The sequence below is a fragment of the Microtus pennsylvanicus genome, chromosome 1 (assembly GCF_037038515.1).
Source record: "Microtus pennsylvanicus isolate mMicPen1 chromosome 1, mMicPen1.hap1, whole genome shotgun sequence".
NCBI lineage: Eukaryota > Metazoa > Chordata > Mammalia > Rodentia > Cricetidae > Microtus > Microtus pennsylvanicus.
This window is the reverse complement of record NC_134579.1, coordinates 44,444,176-44,458,487: the sequence shown is the minus strand read 5'-3', so window position 1 is coordinate 44,458,487 and position 14,312 is coordinate 44,444,176.

Sequence of the window (14,312 nt, the reverse complement as noted above, 5' to 3'; positions counted from 1 at the left end):
GGGGACTAAATAGAGTGGTGGCCAACTGTACAATAATGGAGAATCATTAAAAAACAACAAACAGCACCCTATCTCTGTTTTTAAAAGTTTCTTTTCATTTTATATTTATTTATTTTGTTTTATAGGCAGTTTTGTATTGTTTTCATGAAAACAGGGCATTCAAATAACTTATGTTTACTAATGTTGAAGACAAAGCTATAAACATTGGGCACGAGGCAATAACTGACATGTTTCATCATTCCTTAGTTGTTTTTAACTGTGTGTGTATGTGTAGGGACATGAATGTGAGCACAGGTGCCTATGGAGGTAAGATGTATCATATTTCCCCTAAGTTAGAGTTATAGGTGGTTGTGAGCTATCTGTCACGGGTACTGGGAACTGACCTCAGGTTCTCTGCTAGAGCAGTTGTGCTCTTAATCACTGAGCCATCTGTCTCTTCAGTTCCTCCCCTTACAATTTGTTTTACCTTTACCACAATCCTCTTTCCTCCAAAGTGATAGAACTGCTTGTTTCCTTATAATTTAGTTTGGAATGGTTTGAGTGCCCCCAATGTAGCAGAGTGTGAGTGTTACAGTTTTAGAGCTGCAAAGATACCCTGACTTATTGGGAAAGCCAGGCTACATTAGAGTCACAATAGGACCACTCCAGAGAGGTAGAGCCACAATAGTACAGCTCTGGAGGCTGGATCCACGATAGAACAGCTCAGTTCTGGAGGAAAGATGTCCTGAATTATCGAGAAACCAGGCTATCTAGAGCCACATTTGGACAGCTCTGGAGGCTAGAACTGCAATAGAACAGTTTGGCCCTGGAGGAAAAGGTGTCTTGATTTGTTGGGAAGCCAGGCCACCTGAAACTGGAGCTGGGGTGAAGTGGGAGACAGTCTTCCCGCAGGATACAGCAATCCTGCTCCTTTCCTGGAGAGCCGCTAGAGCTGAGCTGGTCTCTGTTCTGTGAACGGAGACTGCTTTGTTTCCTAGTGGTTCAGATTTGGATAATCACACAAAACCAATATTAATTACAACACCACCATTTGGCCAATAGCTCAGGCATATTTCTTGTTAGCTCTTTCATCTTAAATTAACCCATTTCTCTTAATCTGTATCGCCACAATGTTGTGACTTACTGGAAAGGATCCAGGGTCCTTTTTCTTGGGCAGCTACAAGGAGTTTCTTTGACTCCACCTTCTTTCTCAAAGTATTCAGTTTAATTTTTCTGCCTAGCTCTATTCTGCCCTGCCATAGGTCAAAGCAGCTTTTTTATTAACCAATGGTAAGAACATATTCACAGTATACAGAGGGGAATTCCACATCATTGTTCCCCTAAGGGAACAGCCTAGTAGAGCTATCAGCTTCTTCTTCTGCCCAAGATGTTACTTCTTTTGGTAACACTCTGCCAAAAAGGAAGCCCCTGCAAAAATGTAGCAATCTTCCCAGCCTCCTGGGAAAAGTTGTTACTTTTTCTGCTCAGCCTTGCTCAGTGTCCCCTAGGGGAGCATCCCAGCAAGGTTCTTCTGTTCTGCTCAGCCTTGTTCATTCCTTCTAAAGGAGCTTCTCAGCAAGGTTTTTCAGCTCAGTTCCCTAAGGGAAGTCACAACCAGGTTCTTCTATTCTGCACCAGAGAATAAAGATTGTCATTCAACCCTCTTTTGAGAAAGAGATTTATTTGGGAAGGAGGAGTCCAGAAGACTGGTTGACTGTGCCAGGGGTGGTGGTGTGTATGTGTGGGGGAATGAAGCTTCTTAGGGGTGGAGTTTTCCCTGAATCAAGAGGATTTGTTAGTTTTCCCTACTCAGGGATTGGTTGGTTTAGTTGTCTCTGGTTTGAGGGCCAGACTGTGTTTCTTTCTCAGGTCATTTTTAGCCTTTTGACTCTAATCTAAGGACCAGGACATATTTCTTACACTGGCTCTGATTCTAGGGACAAAGTGTTTTTCTCTGGCACTGGTTTCAAAATCAGAGCATGTTTCTTTGGTTCTGGACTCAGATCAAATGGTGCTTCTTTCCCTGGCACAGGTCTCAGATCTAGAGTGTGTTTCTTTCACTGACTCTACGGTCAGAGTCAGGGTGCTCAGGGATTGGTTGGTTTCCTGTTCCAATTGGCCCTTTTACCCTATACGTATGGTATAGTATATGTAACAGGTGTGGCTTCTGTATTGGTACTGCTGGGAGGTTGGTGTAGGAGTTCCTTCTGTTTGTGTGTTGCTTTCATTGGTTAATGAATAAAGAAACTGCCTTGGCCTAGTTTATAGGGCAGAACTTAGGTAGATGAGAAAGACAGAACTGAATGCTGAGAGAAAGAAAGGCAGAGAAAGGGAGGACCGCCATGGAGCCGCCAGAGACAGACATGTTGAATCTTTCCTGGCAAGTCACTGCCACGTGGTGATATACAAATTAATAGAAATGGGTTAAATCAAAATGTGAGAGTTAGCCAATGAGAGGCTGGAGATAATGGGCCAATCAGTGTTTTAATTAATACAGTTTCTGTGTGGTTATTTCGGGGCTAAGCTAGCTGGGCAGCCGAGACGAACAAGTGCTTTCTCCTTGAAACAGAAGTTGATAGAGTCTCCAGAAGTTAGTGCCTAGTCAATGTCCACAAGTTCATTGTGGATCTGAGTTAGTTCCTTTGGAAAGATTGTTAATAGTTCTCATTTTATCCTTTAACTTCTGGACAGTGTGTTATGAAAAGAATAAGCCTGGTCCACCCAGCATAACCAAATGTAATCACTTGCTGTTACTACGCAGGCTCCTCCTGCAGCTGTGTTGATCGTGATGTGATGTAGCCAAGGGAACCTCACTATACAGCCACTTAGGCTTTCTGCCTCCATAGCTGTGAACTAAACAAATCTCCCTTTGCAGTAACTTGTCTCAGATATTTTTAGATGGGGATGAAAATATGACTAACGTAAAAGACAACGTTTTCTTATAGTTATGAGGCAACTGTGATTATGTGAAGTCATAATAATGCCCAAGACTTGTAAGGCTTTAGAGTGGGTGAGGCTATCAGGATATTGGAATTAGAGGTTGAATTTTCTTAGAGATTTAATAGGATAAACTTTAAGAACTTTCCCAGGAAGATATCACTATGGGATGGGGGTTTGCATGCCCTCAAAATTTATATCATTAAATTAAATGCTCGATGCGATATTGCTTGGAGGAGGGGTTTTTAGGAGGTAAATAGGTAACGGGGATGGAGCCTTTCTGGTAGGATTAGTACCATGGTTAAACGTTGTTAAAGAGTTAAAAAGAATCTATCATCTATCTATCTATCTATCTATCTATCTATCTATCTATCTTTGCTTAAGTTTGCTTGGATTGTATATCTGTCACACACTACTTAAAATATCTTTGTCTTCTTGTCTCTATATAAGTCTGTTTTTGCTTCCCCCAACCCCAGTAGCTAGGTGATTCTGCTTAACCGATTCAGGTCTTTTGGCCACTAGATATGTTCATTTTGTGGAATAAACATGAATTATGATCTATTACATGTCCTCATATCCCCCATAAAGGTCAATGGTTACTTTAAATCTACAAACTGATATCAGACACATGAGGAAGGATACTTGACAGTAATAGCTAAGGTTGCAGGTGAAGAGTTACCAGTAACCCGTTTTTCATTCCCAGAAATCTAATGAAAATCACAAAATGCATTTTAAGCTTGGAGAAACAGAATAGTGAATGTGATCCTATTTTTGAAATCATAGGTATCTCCTTCATAAATCTAACATGAATTTACATCAGAACAGCATATGGTTTGAAAGTAATTATACATTTTAATGAACATGAATCCATTCCTATTAGCAAACTTATGTTAAACAAATATTTTTAAATGTTTGCTGTAGATATGTACTGTTATGATACAATAGAGTGGGTGTTTAACAAATTAAAATTAGTATAGTTTTGTTGCCCACAGAAGTAAGAATTATTATATATAGACACATAGATGTTTCTCATATACATAGTTGCACATATATAGTATATTTATGCATGCTATATGAGAATTTCATATGATGAAGAAATACAAGATAATTAATAAAATAAAAAAAACAAATGAAAAGATAACACTGATGCCTTATGTTAACATCAGAAACACAGAGTCAGTTGTCACTTGTATCCATCATGAATATGAGTTATGGAGCCACAATTCATAATTTTACCAGGATAGCTCTTAAAATGGATCTTCTCTGGAAAATCTTTCATCATATTCCCAAGTAAGGGGAAAAAAATTTGTTATTTTCTCTCTGCCCTGCTTGCATTTTTCCCAGTAGTCTTTGGTATCTCTATGTTGGAATGCCATGTTGTATGCTATAAAACTCAAGTCCCTACTCCAAAACCATGATCAGGGCAACTCAGAAGGATTCCCCTCTTAGTTTGGAAGGTATTACTATGGGATAGATGTTTGCAGCCCTTCATAATTCATATGCTGAAGTCTACGTCTAACGTGATAGTTTTTGAACAAGGGGTAAATTATCTTTTTTGATTTATTTTACCTTTGACTATATCTGTGTATGGGTATGTGGACTTGAGTGCAAGTGTCCCCAGAAGCCAGAGGCTTTGGATATGCCTGGATTTGGAGCTCTAGGTGGTTGTGAGTCACCTGGGGTAGGTACTAGGATCCAAACTTGAGTCCTTTGGAAGAACAATTTTGCATCCTTAGCCAGTGAGCCCTCTCTCTCTCTCTCTCTCTCTCTCTCTCTCTCTCTCTCTCTCTCTCTCTCTTTCTCTCTCTCTCTCTCTCTCTCCCCTGCATGGTCAATTTTTGTTTGATGATTACTCTGTGGGATACTAGAGGCTGTTACAGGTTCAATCAGAAATGATTTGATTGCACAAAAATGTGTTGAGCAGTCATACAGTCCTAGACACAGGAGATAACAAGGTAAATAAGGTGTGAAGAATAGATAGAGAAAGGTTATGATGGCTCCTGCGGGAGAATAAAGAGAGTGGGGGCAAGGGACTGTGTAACATGTAAGGACAGCCCCTGAGGGTAGGAAAGTCAGGAGAGCTAGACAGATGAAATAGGAAAATGATGCTCCATCCCTCAGGGCCTGAAGATATAAAAGAGCCTGATTTGACCAAAAAAAAAATGGTAGGGGTGGGGTATAATGTCTAGAGACAAGCACTAAAGAATATATCGCTTTTTTTTAGGGGAGGCTAGAAAAAAAATGTTGGAGACATCTGTAAAACATTTAGAGGATTCAAAAGGATTTTTGGGATAGTGCATAGCCAGTGATATTCAGAGAATCTTCTCTAAAGATGTATCTAGAAGATACATACTCTTTTGTACAGGTGATATGAAGGGGGTGATAGGGAGGAAGTCTTTAATTAGGGAAATGAGGAAAAGGACAATAGAGAAGGAGAGAGAGGAGGAATAAATAACACCAAGGATGTTAGAAAAAGATCTAGGGAATTCTTTCATGTTTACCCAAATTCACATGTAAGTGCATGTATACACCTATATACATATTTAAATGAAGTTGAATGACGATACACCATCCAAAACCCGTAAACTATCTAACAAAATTCCCTGTGCCAGGCATGAGAAACCTCCTTTCAAGTTTTTTTGGCCAGGCAAATCAAAAGATTCCTGAAGCGAGCTAGGTTATTGCTACTGCACTTTGTTGGCTGCCAGAAGCTGAAAGTAAGTCCTTATGGCTGAAGACATCACATACCTCGGACGTAGGATGCAGAGGGTTTGAGCTGGAAGTGACCCAAAAGCCTTCTCACCTAGGACTAGCGTCCACAGTCCCAGAAGGTTATGTGCAAGCTTCTAAAGAGGAAAGCAATACAGAGTGCTACTCACTTGTGACACAGACAGTCACTGGTCTACTGTTTTGAAGACTAAGGCATGACCTTGGCAACTCTAAAAAAAAAAGAAAGCATCTAATTAGAGACTTGCTTAAAGCTTCAGAGGTTAGTCCATCATCATGGCAAAAAACATGACATGTCACGTCATGACAGGACAGCACTTAGGCAGAAGTGGTACTGGAGACATTGTAGCACAAATTCTCATTGGTCTTAATAATAAAAACCTGGAGTGAGATATCAGGGTTAATGCTGAAAAGCAAGAGAATTAAAGGAGCCAGCCACTAGAGAAACTTCTTACCTTTACAAAATCCTCAGACTGAATGGGGTGTCCTGTCTCTACAAGTCCACAGACTGAATACCTTGAGCTCCTGTCTCCTCCTGCCTTATATTCCTCTTTTTACCCAGCCATATTCCTTCCTGTCTCCATCTCCCCAGTACTGGAATTAAAGGTATGTGACTCCCAAGTACTGAGATTAAAGGTGTGAGCCACCACCACCTGGCTCTGTTTCTCTTTGAGACTGGATCAATCTAGTATAGTTTAGGGTGGCCTTAAGCTCACAGAGATCTGTCTGCCTCTGCCTCCTATAAATGGAGAATGTTCTTTCATTTTCCAGTCACCCAAACCCAAATAATCACACAGAAACTGTATTAATTACAACACTTTTTGGCCAATGGTTCTGGCATATTCCTAACTAGTTCTTATATCTTAAATTAACCCAGTTCTATTTATCTGTGAGATTGTGGCTTACTGGTAAGGTTCCAGCATCTTTCTCCTTTGGCAGCTACATGGTGTCTCCCGGACTCTGCCTTCCTTCTCCTTGTATTCAGTTTAGTTTTCCTGCCTACCTACACTCTGCCCTGCCACAGGCCAAAGCAGCTTCTTTGCTACCAAAGACATTAAAACATATCACAGCATACAGAGTGGAATCAGCCTCCCAAATGCTGGGATTAAAGGTGTGTGCCACCACTGCCTGACCGTTACGGTTCACCTGTGGCTTGCTTCATACTCTGATCCTCAGATAAGCTTTGTATTTTATAGCATAAACAAAATATTACCACAGAAAATTTTACATTTTACATCTCGATCCATATACAGAGAGAGAGAGAGAGAGAGAGAGAGAGAGAGAGAGAGAGAGAGAGAGACTGACTCCAGGCCTGGCATGGGCTTTTGAAACCTCAAAGCCCCAGTGAACACTTCCTCTGACAAGGCCACACCTCCTAATCATTGTAATCTTTTAAGATGGTTCTACTCCCTGGTTATTAAAAATCAAATTATAAGAGCCTATGGGGGCATTCTTACTCAAACCACCGCAGATACCAACCACAACAATGGTCAGCATGGCAAGATATTTCTAAAAATGTAATAGTGTTGCTTATATATTGGAGGTAACCTATAGCTATCTAATTGGAATCATAGCATATCTAACAAGAGGAAATAATGTTTGGTACTGCAAATGTAGCCGATTACACTTGGCTAGAGAAATCATGAACCTTAGAGGAGAACCTATTACCACCATCTTTCTAAAACAACATGGTTCCTAACCGCATTCTAGTGCTTCTCCTCCATCCACAGATAAAAGCGGCTCTCACCTTTGGTCAATGAAGATTCTTACTGCAGCAGTAGGAGACCCTGACCAGAAAACACATCTTGTCAAAACTGACCAGAGGCTGCCCAGTCCGTGTGAGCCATCTACAACACAGCTCATGCAGGTAAGGCTCAGGGAACAGAGAATCAGAATATTGTAAGAGCCAAGCGGGGAAGTCGGCTGTGACCTCAAGCTCTCTACCTATGATTGAGAAGGAACATCCATGAAACCCAACATCATGTGCACTAACAAAGACCTCCTGAGTAATCCCATTACCAGCTGACATCCCAGCATATGTGAGGGAAATAGTATGAGGTCTCACTCCTAGATAAAGAACTATAAGCAATTAACAGCTACCAAAAGCAAGAAAGCTAATCTTCCCAGGGATGAGGCCATGATTGCTTTTTCTCACACCAGTAGCCAGCCTTAGAAATATACAACATGTGGGTCACACTGAGAGGCCTCAACAGATTGTGTTTATAAGTTTATCCATGTGCATGTGTTTTATACATGCACATATAATTATATAGTATATAAAATTGTATATATTGTATAATCATGTTATTTTATATATAAATATTAATTTTATATAAATGTAAATACTCAACAATGATGAAAGAAAAGGAAGCCATGAATTCAAAAAGGAGTGTAAGTGGAGTGGGGTAGACATAGAAAGGGTAGGAGGAAGGTGATAGAGTGAGGAACTAATGTAATCATATTTTAATTAAATTTAAAATGTAAAAATAAATAAGATGAGAAGTTGGGGACACATGGGAAGTGAAGAGGTGGATGGATCTAGGAGGAGTTAGGGGAAATAAAGGGGATGAATATGACCAAAATACACTGTATAAAATTCACAACGAATTAATAAAAACACTATATTAAAAAAGATTTATCTAGAATAGACTTCAAAGGGCTCATAAACTTGGATTCTTATGTGAAATTTATCATTTCCTTTTTAGGTATAACTAAAAATCAGTGGAGCCAGCAATCTTGGTGACTGTCATCAAAAGTAATCAAGTATTGTCATTATGGTTACAGATACCTTGACATGATACGTATGCCTTTTAAAATTGCAATGGTTACAAGACCTGTTGCCTTGTCTTGTTTGATGGGTTAAAAGAGAAGCACATTGATAAGTATTTCATCACGGTAACTAGTTCACAAAAACATACTTGTGTTGTATTTGTGTGCAAGTCACCTTCTATTTTAAAATAACATTCTGAAAATACTGCATACGCTTTCTCAACTGTAAAAAAAAAAAGCTACATTTTAAAAGATTTTAAAAGCTCCGTGTTAGAAATATTTCAGAGACAGCATTTGTGGTTTGGGAAGAACACTGGCACAATGCTGAGTGAAAAGAAGCTGGAACAATGGAAAATTTGCTTAGGGGGCTGAATGTGTTTAGGTAAGAGGAAATATGCAGTGAACAGGAACATTGAAAATAAGAATTGAGAAGAAAGCTCTGCAGAGAAGTGGGAAAGAGGGGGAAAGAGTGTGGAAACCAGGAGACTGCAAGTCCTAAAGGGAGCAAGAATGATTGAGAAAATAAAATAAAAAGCTGGTCTGTGGAACTGGGCACTGGTGAGCGTAGGTGGGGTGGGGCACTGTGCAACTGAGAGGGAAGGAAGGACCAAGCCCCCTGGTTGACATAGTCTTCATAAGGATACTGTCTTGCCTCAGAGAAGAGGAGGCCACTTCAGAACTCCAAGCATGGAGGCAGGATGGTTTTACTCATCTTGTATAAAAGGACTCAAAGCATAAAGAGATTAAAGAAGACTAAATAGAGTGGGAATCAGAAACTAACAACATGACAATGCTGAAGGCTCTCAAAGGAGACGGTGGTAGAAAGAGAAGCAAGGAATTAAATAGACTCTGATGGCTGACTTTCTGTGTCGGCTGCGGTGCACAGTAATTGCTCATTATTTTTCTGGGTGCTTCTATTGGAGTGCTTTAGATGAGATCAATATTTAAATCAGTGGATTTTAGTGAAGTAGATTATTCCCTGCCATGGTCTTGATGGGTTTTGTTCCCCACTGTGTTGACAGGTTAGTCTTCAGTGTAGTCATTTTGAAGCACAGAGACCTTAAGAAATGGATACAGGGTTGGGGAGATAGATGGCTCAGTAGGTTAAGTGCTTGTCATACAATCATGAGGACTTAAGTTAAAAAAAAAAGCCAAGCACTGTGGGAAAACAGAGATGAGCTGTTGTCTAAGGCTTCCTAGACAGCCAGTCTAGTTGAATTGGTAAGACCCAGGTTTAGAGAGATATTCTGTCTCAAAATACTAAGATGGAAAGTAACTGAAGAAGACACTCAGTGTGAACCTGGCTTCCACCCGTGCATGCACACTCACACACACACACATACAAAATCATGTACATACCCATACATTCACACAAAGAAGTAGATCCTGGAGGATGCCATTGAGGCCCCTGGCCTATTAAAGGATTGCATACTCTGAGGTTCCCCAGGTAGCTCCTGAACGAGCTGATCAGACAAATGGGCCCCACTCTTTTTCCTCTGGCTTCCTGTCTTGCCGAGTGTGATCTCTCACAATGGGTGAATTCTCACATGCGTTCTTACCATGTTACCATTTACCACGGTGTCTTCACAGAGGACTACACTGTACTTGATATCTTGGTCCCACCATTGTTTTGTTTTTTATTTTCTCTGAACAGGTCTTTTTGCAACCTGCTTAGGCTAAGGATTTTCCTTATCTCTAGGCTTTGCTTCTCTTTTTAGTTATAAATACTGTCCTAAAGGTTTGTGTCTTCTTGCATTTCCTAAGCAGTCAACAGAAGCCAAGGATATGATGGACTACTTTTGTGTTGCTCTGACCAAATTGCTTGACAAAACCAGCTTACAGAAGCTGACTTCGGCTCAGCATTTCTGAGGAATCTGTATCCATTGGAATGGAGAAGGTAGAAAAGGGTGTGGCGATTATGGTGGTGGAAACCCGAGACAGCAACCTATTCGCATTCTATCAGACAGAAAGCTAGCAAGCTAGACTCAAAACAAGGCTGGGTAAGATCCTAATAGGCCCATCCTGTTGACCTACTTTCTCCATCAGCGGCATCTCTAAGTTCTCACATGCTGCAATACTGCTCCACCAGCTGGGGATCAAACAGAGCCTGTGGGGGACACTCCAGATTCAAAACACAGCACTGAATACTGCACTGCAAGCCCAACATGTATTCTTAGATATGGCTGCCCCCAAATATCCAGTTTTATCAGTCATAAAAATCCCAGACTCCACAAAGCATTCGGCTACAAAAACAATTCAGCCAAGCTCTTTTGTCTCTTAAACACTGACACCTTTTAGTTTCAGTAGCACATTCTTACCTGAGATTTCATCAGACTGGATTTGAATTTTTTATTTTTAACTATGCTTATGCATTTGGATCTGTGTTTTGGGTATGTGCACAAGTGTGCATATGCGTGCCTACAGAGGGGGCAGAAAGTTCCAGATCTCTGCTGTGCCGGAGTTAATAGATGATTGTGAATCTTCTTAGTGCTGGAAATCAACCTTGGGATGTCTATGAGAGCAGTACATGCTCTGAACTGGGGAATCACTGCTGCAGGTCCCAGACGGTTTTATTCTATGCTCCTACCAATATTCTGATCATGACAATTTAGGTCATCTCTAAGAAGACTGAGGCTTTCGTTCAGCTCTTTTCTTCTCAGTTCTTACCAGAGCTGCCCCTTGTTCTCCATGCATTTGCTAGCATGTAGCTTGCAGTTCTTCCAGAGTCTACCTACTCTGGAACACCAAATTTACTGCTACAGTTTCCATATCTTCTATAATAGCACCTGATTTTTGGTGCCAATTTCTGCTTTGTTCACTTGAATTGCTGTAGCAAAATACTTCAGACTGGATAATTTGTAATCAGCATAAATTTATTACAGTTCAGAAAGCAGGAAAATTCAGGAGTAGTAATCAGTAAAAAAGAAAACCCAAGAAAATTCATTTTATTTTATTTCCTTTTTGAAAAGAATATTTAACAGGGAAGTAGTGATCATTTCACTAAAACTATAAGCTACTTTCTAGACACATAGTCTACATACAGTCAACAATACTGCACTGTTGGATAAGCTTTGCCTAATGCATTTACCTTCAAAACCATTACCACAATTATAATCTAGAAGATTTCATTTTACTCCCAAAAGGTTCATTTAGGTTTGGGTTCCATTCCAACCTACCCCTATCTGATTCCCAGGCAAATAGGAAGACTCCATCTCTTCCTAAACATGAATTGTCTCTTACAGATTATTGTTTTTTGAATGCAGAAGTATAATATGTTTTCTTTTGAATCTAGCTTCTTTTAATCACCGTGATTTTGAAATTCATGTTGCTCAATATACTTGCTAGTTCTAATCTTTCTATTGCTGGTAGTATTCTGTTATCATATGGCAACTCACCAAAATATTTTCATCCACTTACTTATGTTAAGATTTGGGATTATTTCCAGGCTTGAGAAGATTCTGAATTAAATTCTTACCAACAGTTCTGTGCAAATCTCCATGTTGGCACATGTTTCATGTTTTTATTTTCTCTGAGAAAACATAAAGTTCCTGGATCATAGAGTTAAGCAAATATTTAATATTAAAGGCAGTGTCAAACTGTTTTCTAAAGAGAGTACTCTTTTTCTTTCTTATCAACAACAGAGAAGAATTTTTGCTTGGTCCAGGCTCTCTCTCCTCAGCTTCTTGATGTATGTCTTCATAACTTTAGATATTTTAGTGTATATAGGGCAGTTTATTGATTTTATTCTAATCTTCTTGTCACTGGTGATTAATGATTTAAAAAAACTACAGAAATATATTTCAAGAAAAACAGACCAGTTAACTTTAAAACTCTTTTGGGACACAAAAAAATCTAAAACATACAAAATATTTTGAGGGAAAGGGCACGTTTTCTTTCACATTTTAGAATTTATTACAAGACTAGAGTAATTAAGACAGAGTGGCGTTGTGGTGTATTGATGAGCCAAAACAGTGTTTTTAGAGGCAGACTTATATGCCCAATTGATTTTTGCTGAAGGGCTAAAATTAAGTCAATGAGAAAAGCATAATTGTTTCAGTAAATGTTGTTAAGAAAAAAAAATAAACTTTAACATTGCATTATACTATATACAAAATTCAATTCCAATTGAATCATACTACATGAAAATAACCTTTAAAAGTTAGGGAAAATTTTTTGCAAAACTTGGGAGGGTTTCTTCCACAGAACGCTAAATCATTATTAAAGGATTCAAGTCCAAGGACATCTTCTATCAAACAAGATTTAAACATCATCAGTATAGTGCAGAGGTTTATTGCAACCACTCAATAGTATAATTGAAAGTATTATAAACTGTAGGTAATTATAACCCCATTTGTAAAACGATACTGTTGATCACTATGTCTTTGACATCATCCTAAGTTTTCCATAATATCACTGTAGATATTAACTCAGAAGACTCTCAAGTTGTGAAAAGTCAATAGCAACTTGAACAATGTATTACTGACAAAACTTCCAGTTATCTAATTGTAGGATCTTTAGTTCCTACTTTATCATAATTAAAAAATTGATTGATTTCCCATAGGCAGTTTAGGTTTCCAATGGTGCTCATTTTTAAAAATCTATATTTAGAAATCAAGTTGACTCATTTAGAAATTGAAATGGATTTTTAAAAAAATAAACAAAAAAATCTCTTATTGAATTTTTATAAGGAATGGAAAGAGGGGAATATCCTAAGGTAACATAATTAGAAGCTGAGTTCCTTCCCCTTGCATTCCAAGTTCATCCTTACCTTCAGAAATAATCACATTGTCCCTTTGTGGTGATTTGAATAAGATAGGGCCCCATAGACTCATGTGTTTGATGCTAGGTCCATAGGGGATGATGCTGTTTGGAAGTGTGACCTTGTTGGAGTAGGTGTGGTTTTGTTGGAAGAAATATGTCACCATGGAGGCAGGCCTTGAAGTCTTACATGCTCAAACTACACCCAGTGTGAGACACACTCTCCTTCTGCTGTTAGCAGACCAAGATGTAAAACTCTCAGCTCGTTCCCCAAGAACCTTGTCTGCCTGCATGCTGCAATGTCCTGACATGATGATAATGGATTAAACCTCTGAAACTGTAAGTTAGCCCCAAGTAAATGTTTTTCTTTGTGAGTTGCTGTGGTACTATGGATTAATCCTTTTCTACACTATGAATATGTATTGCTCTCATTGGTTAATAAAAAGGGGACATGCCAATAGCTGGGTAGGAAGTATAGATGGGACAGTCAGACACAGAGGACTCTGAGAAGAAGGATAGAGTCAGAGGAGAGTCCAGTCAGTCATTGAACAAGCAGGACATGTAGAAAACTACATAATAAACAATGAGCCATGTAGCAAAGCATAAATAGAAATATGAGTTAATTTAAGTGTAAAAGCTAGCTAGCAATAAGCCTGAGCTATTGGTCTAGCATTTATAAGTAATATTAAGCCTCTGAGTGATTATTTGGGACTGGTTGGTTAGGACAGGAAGCATCTGTTTACCCTGTGGTGTGAGTCTTTCTCTGTCTCCTCAGACAGCTCCCAAATCATGACATAGAGATTTATTTTTAACTATGAAAGCTCAGCCAATAGCTTAGGCTTGTTTCTAAATAGCTCTTATAACTTAAATTAACCCATTTATATTAATGTATGATCTGCCATGTGGCTCATGGCTTGTTACCTCATTTCCTACATATCATGCTACTTCTGTATCTCTTAGTGACTTCATCCTTCTTCTTCCCAGTATCCTTTCTGTCCAGAAAATTCTGCCTAACTATTGGTCATCCAGCTGCTTGTTAAACTAATTGCAATGTCATATCTTTATACGGTATAATCAAATATCTTGCAACACAATGGTCATGGTGTCACTTCACAGCAATAGAAACCCTAACTAAGACACCA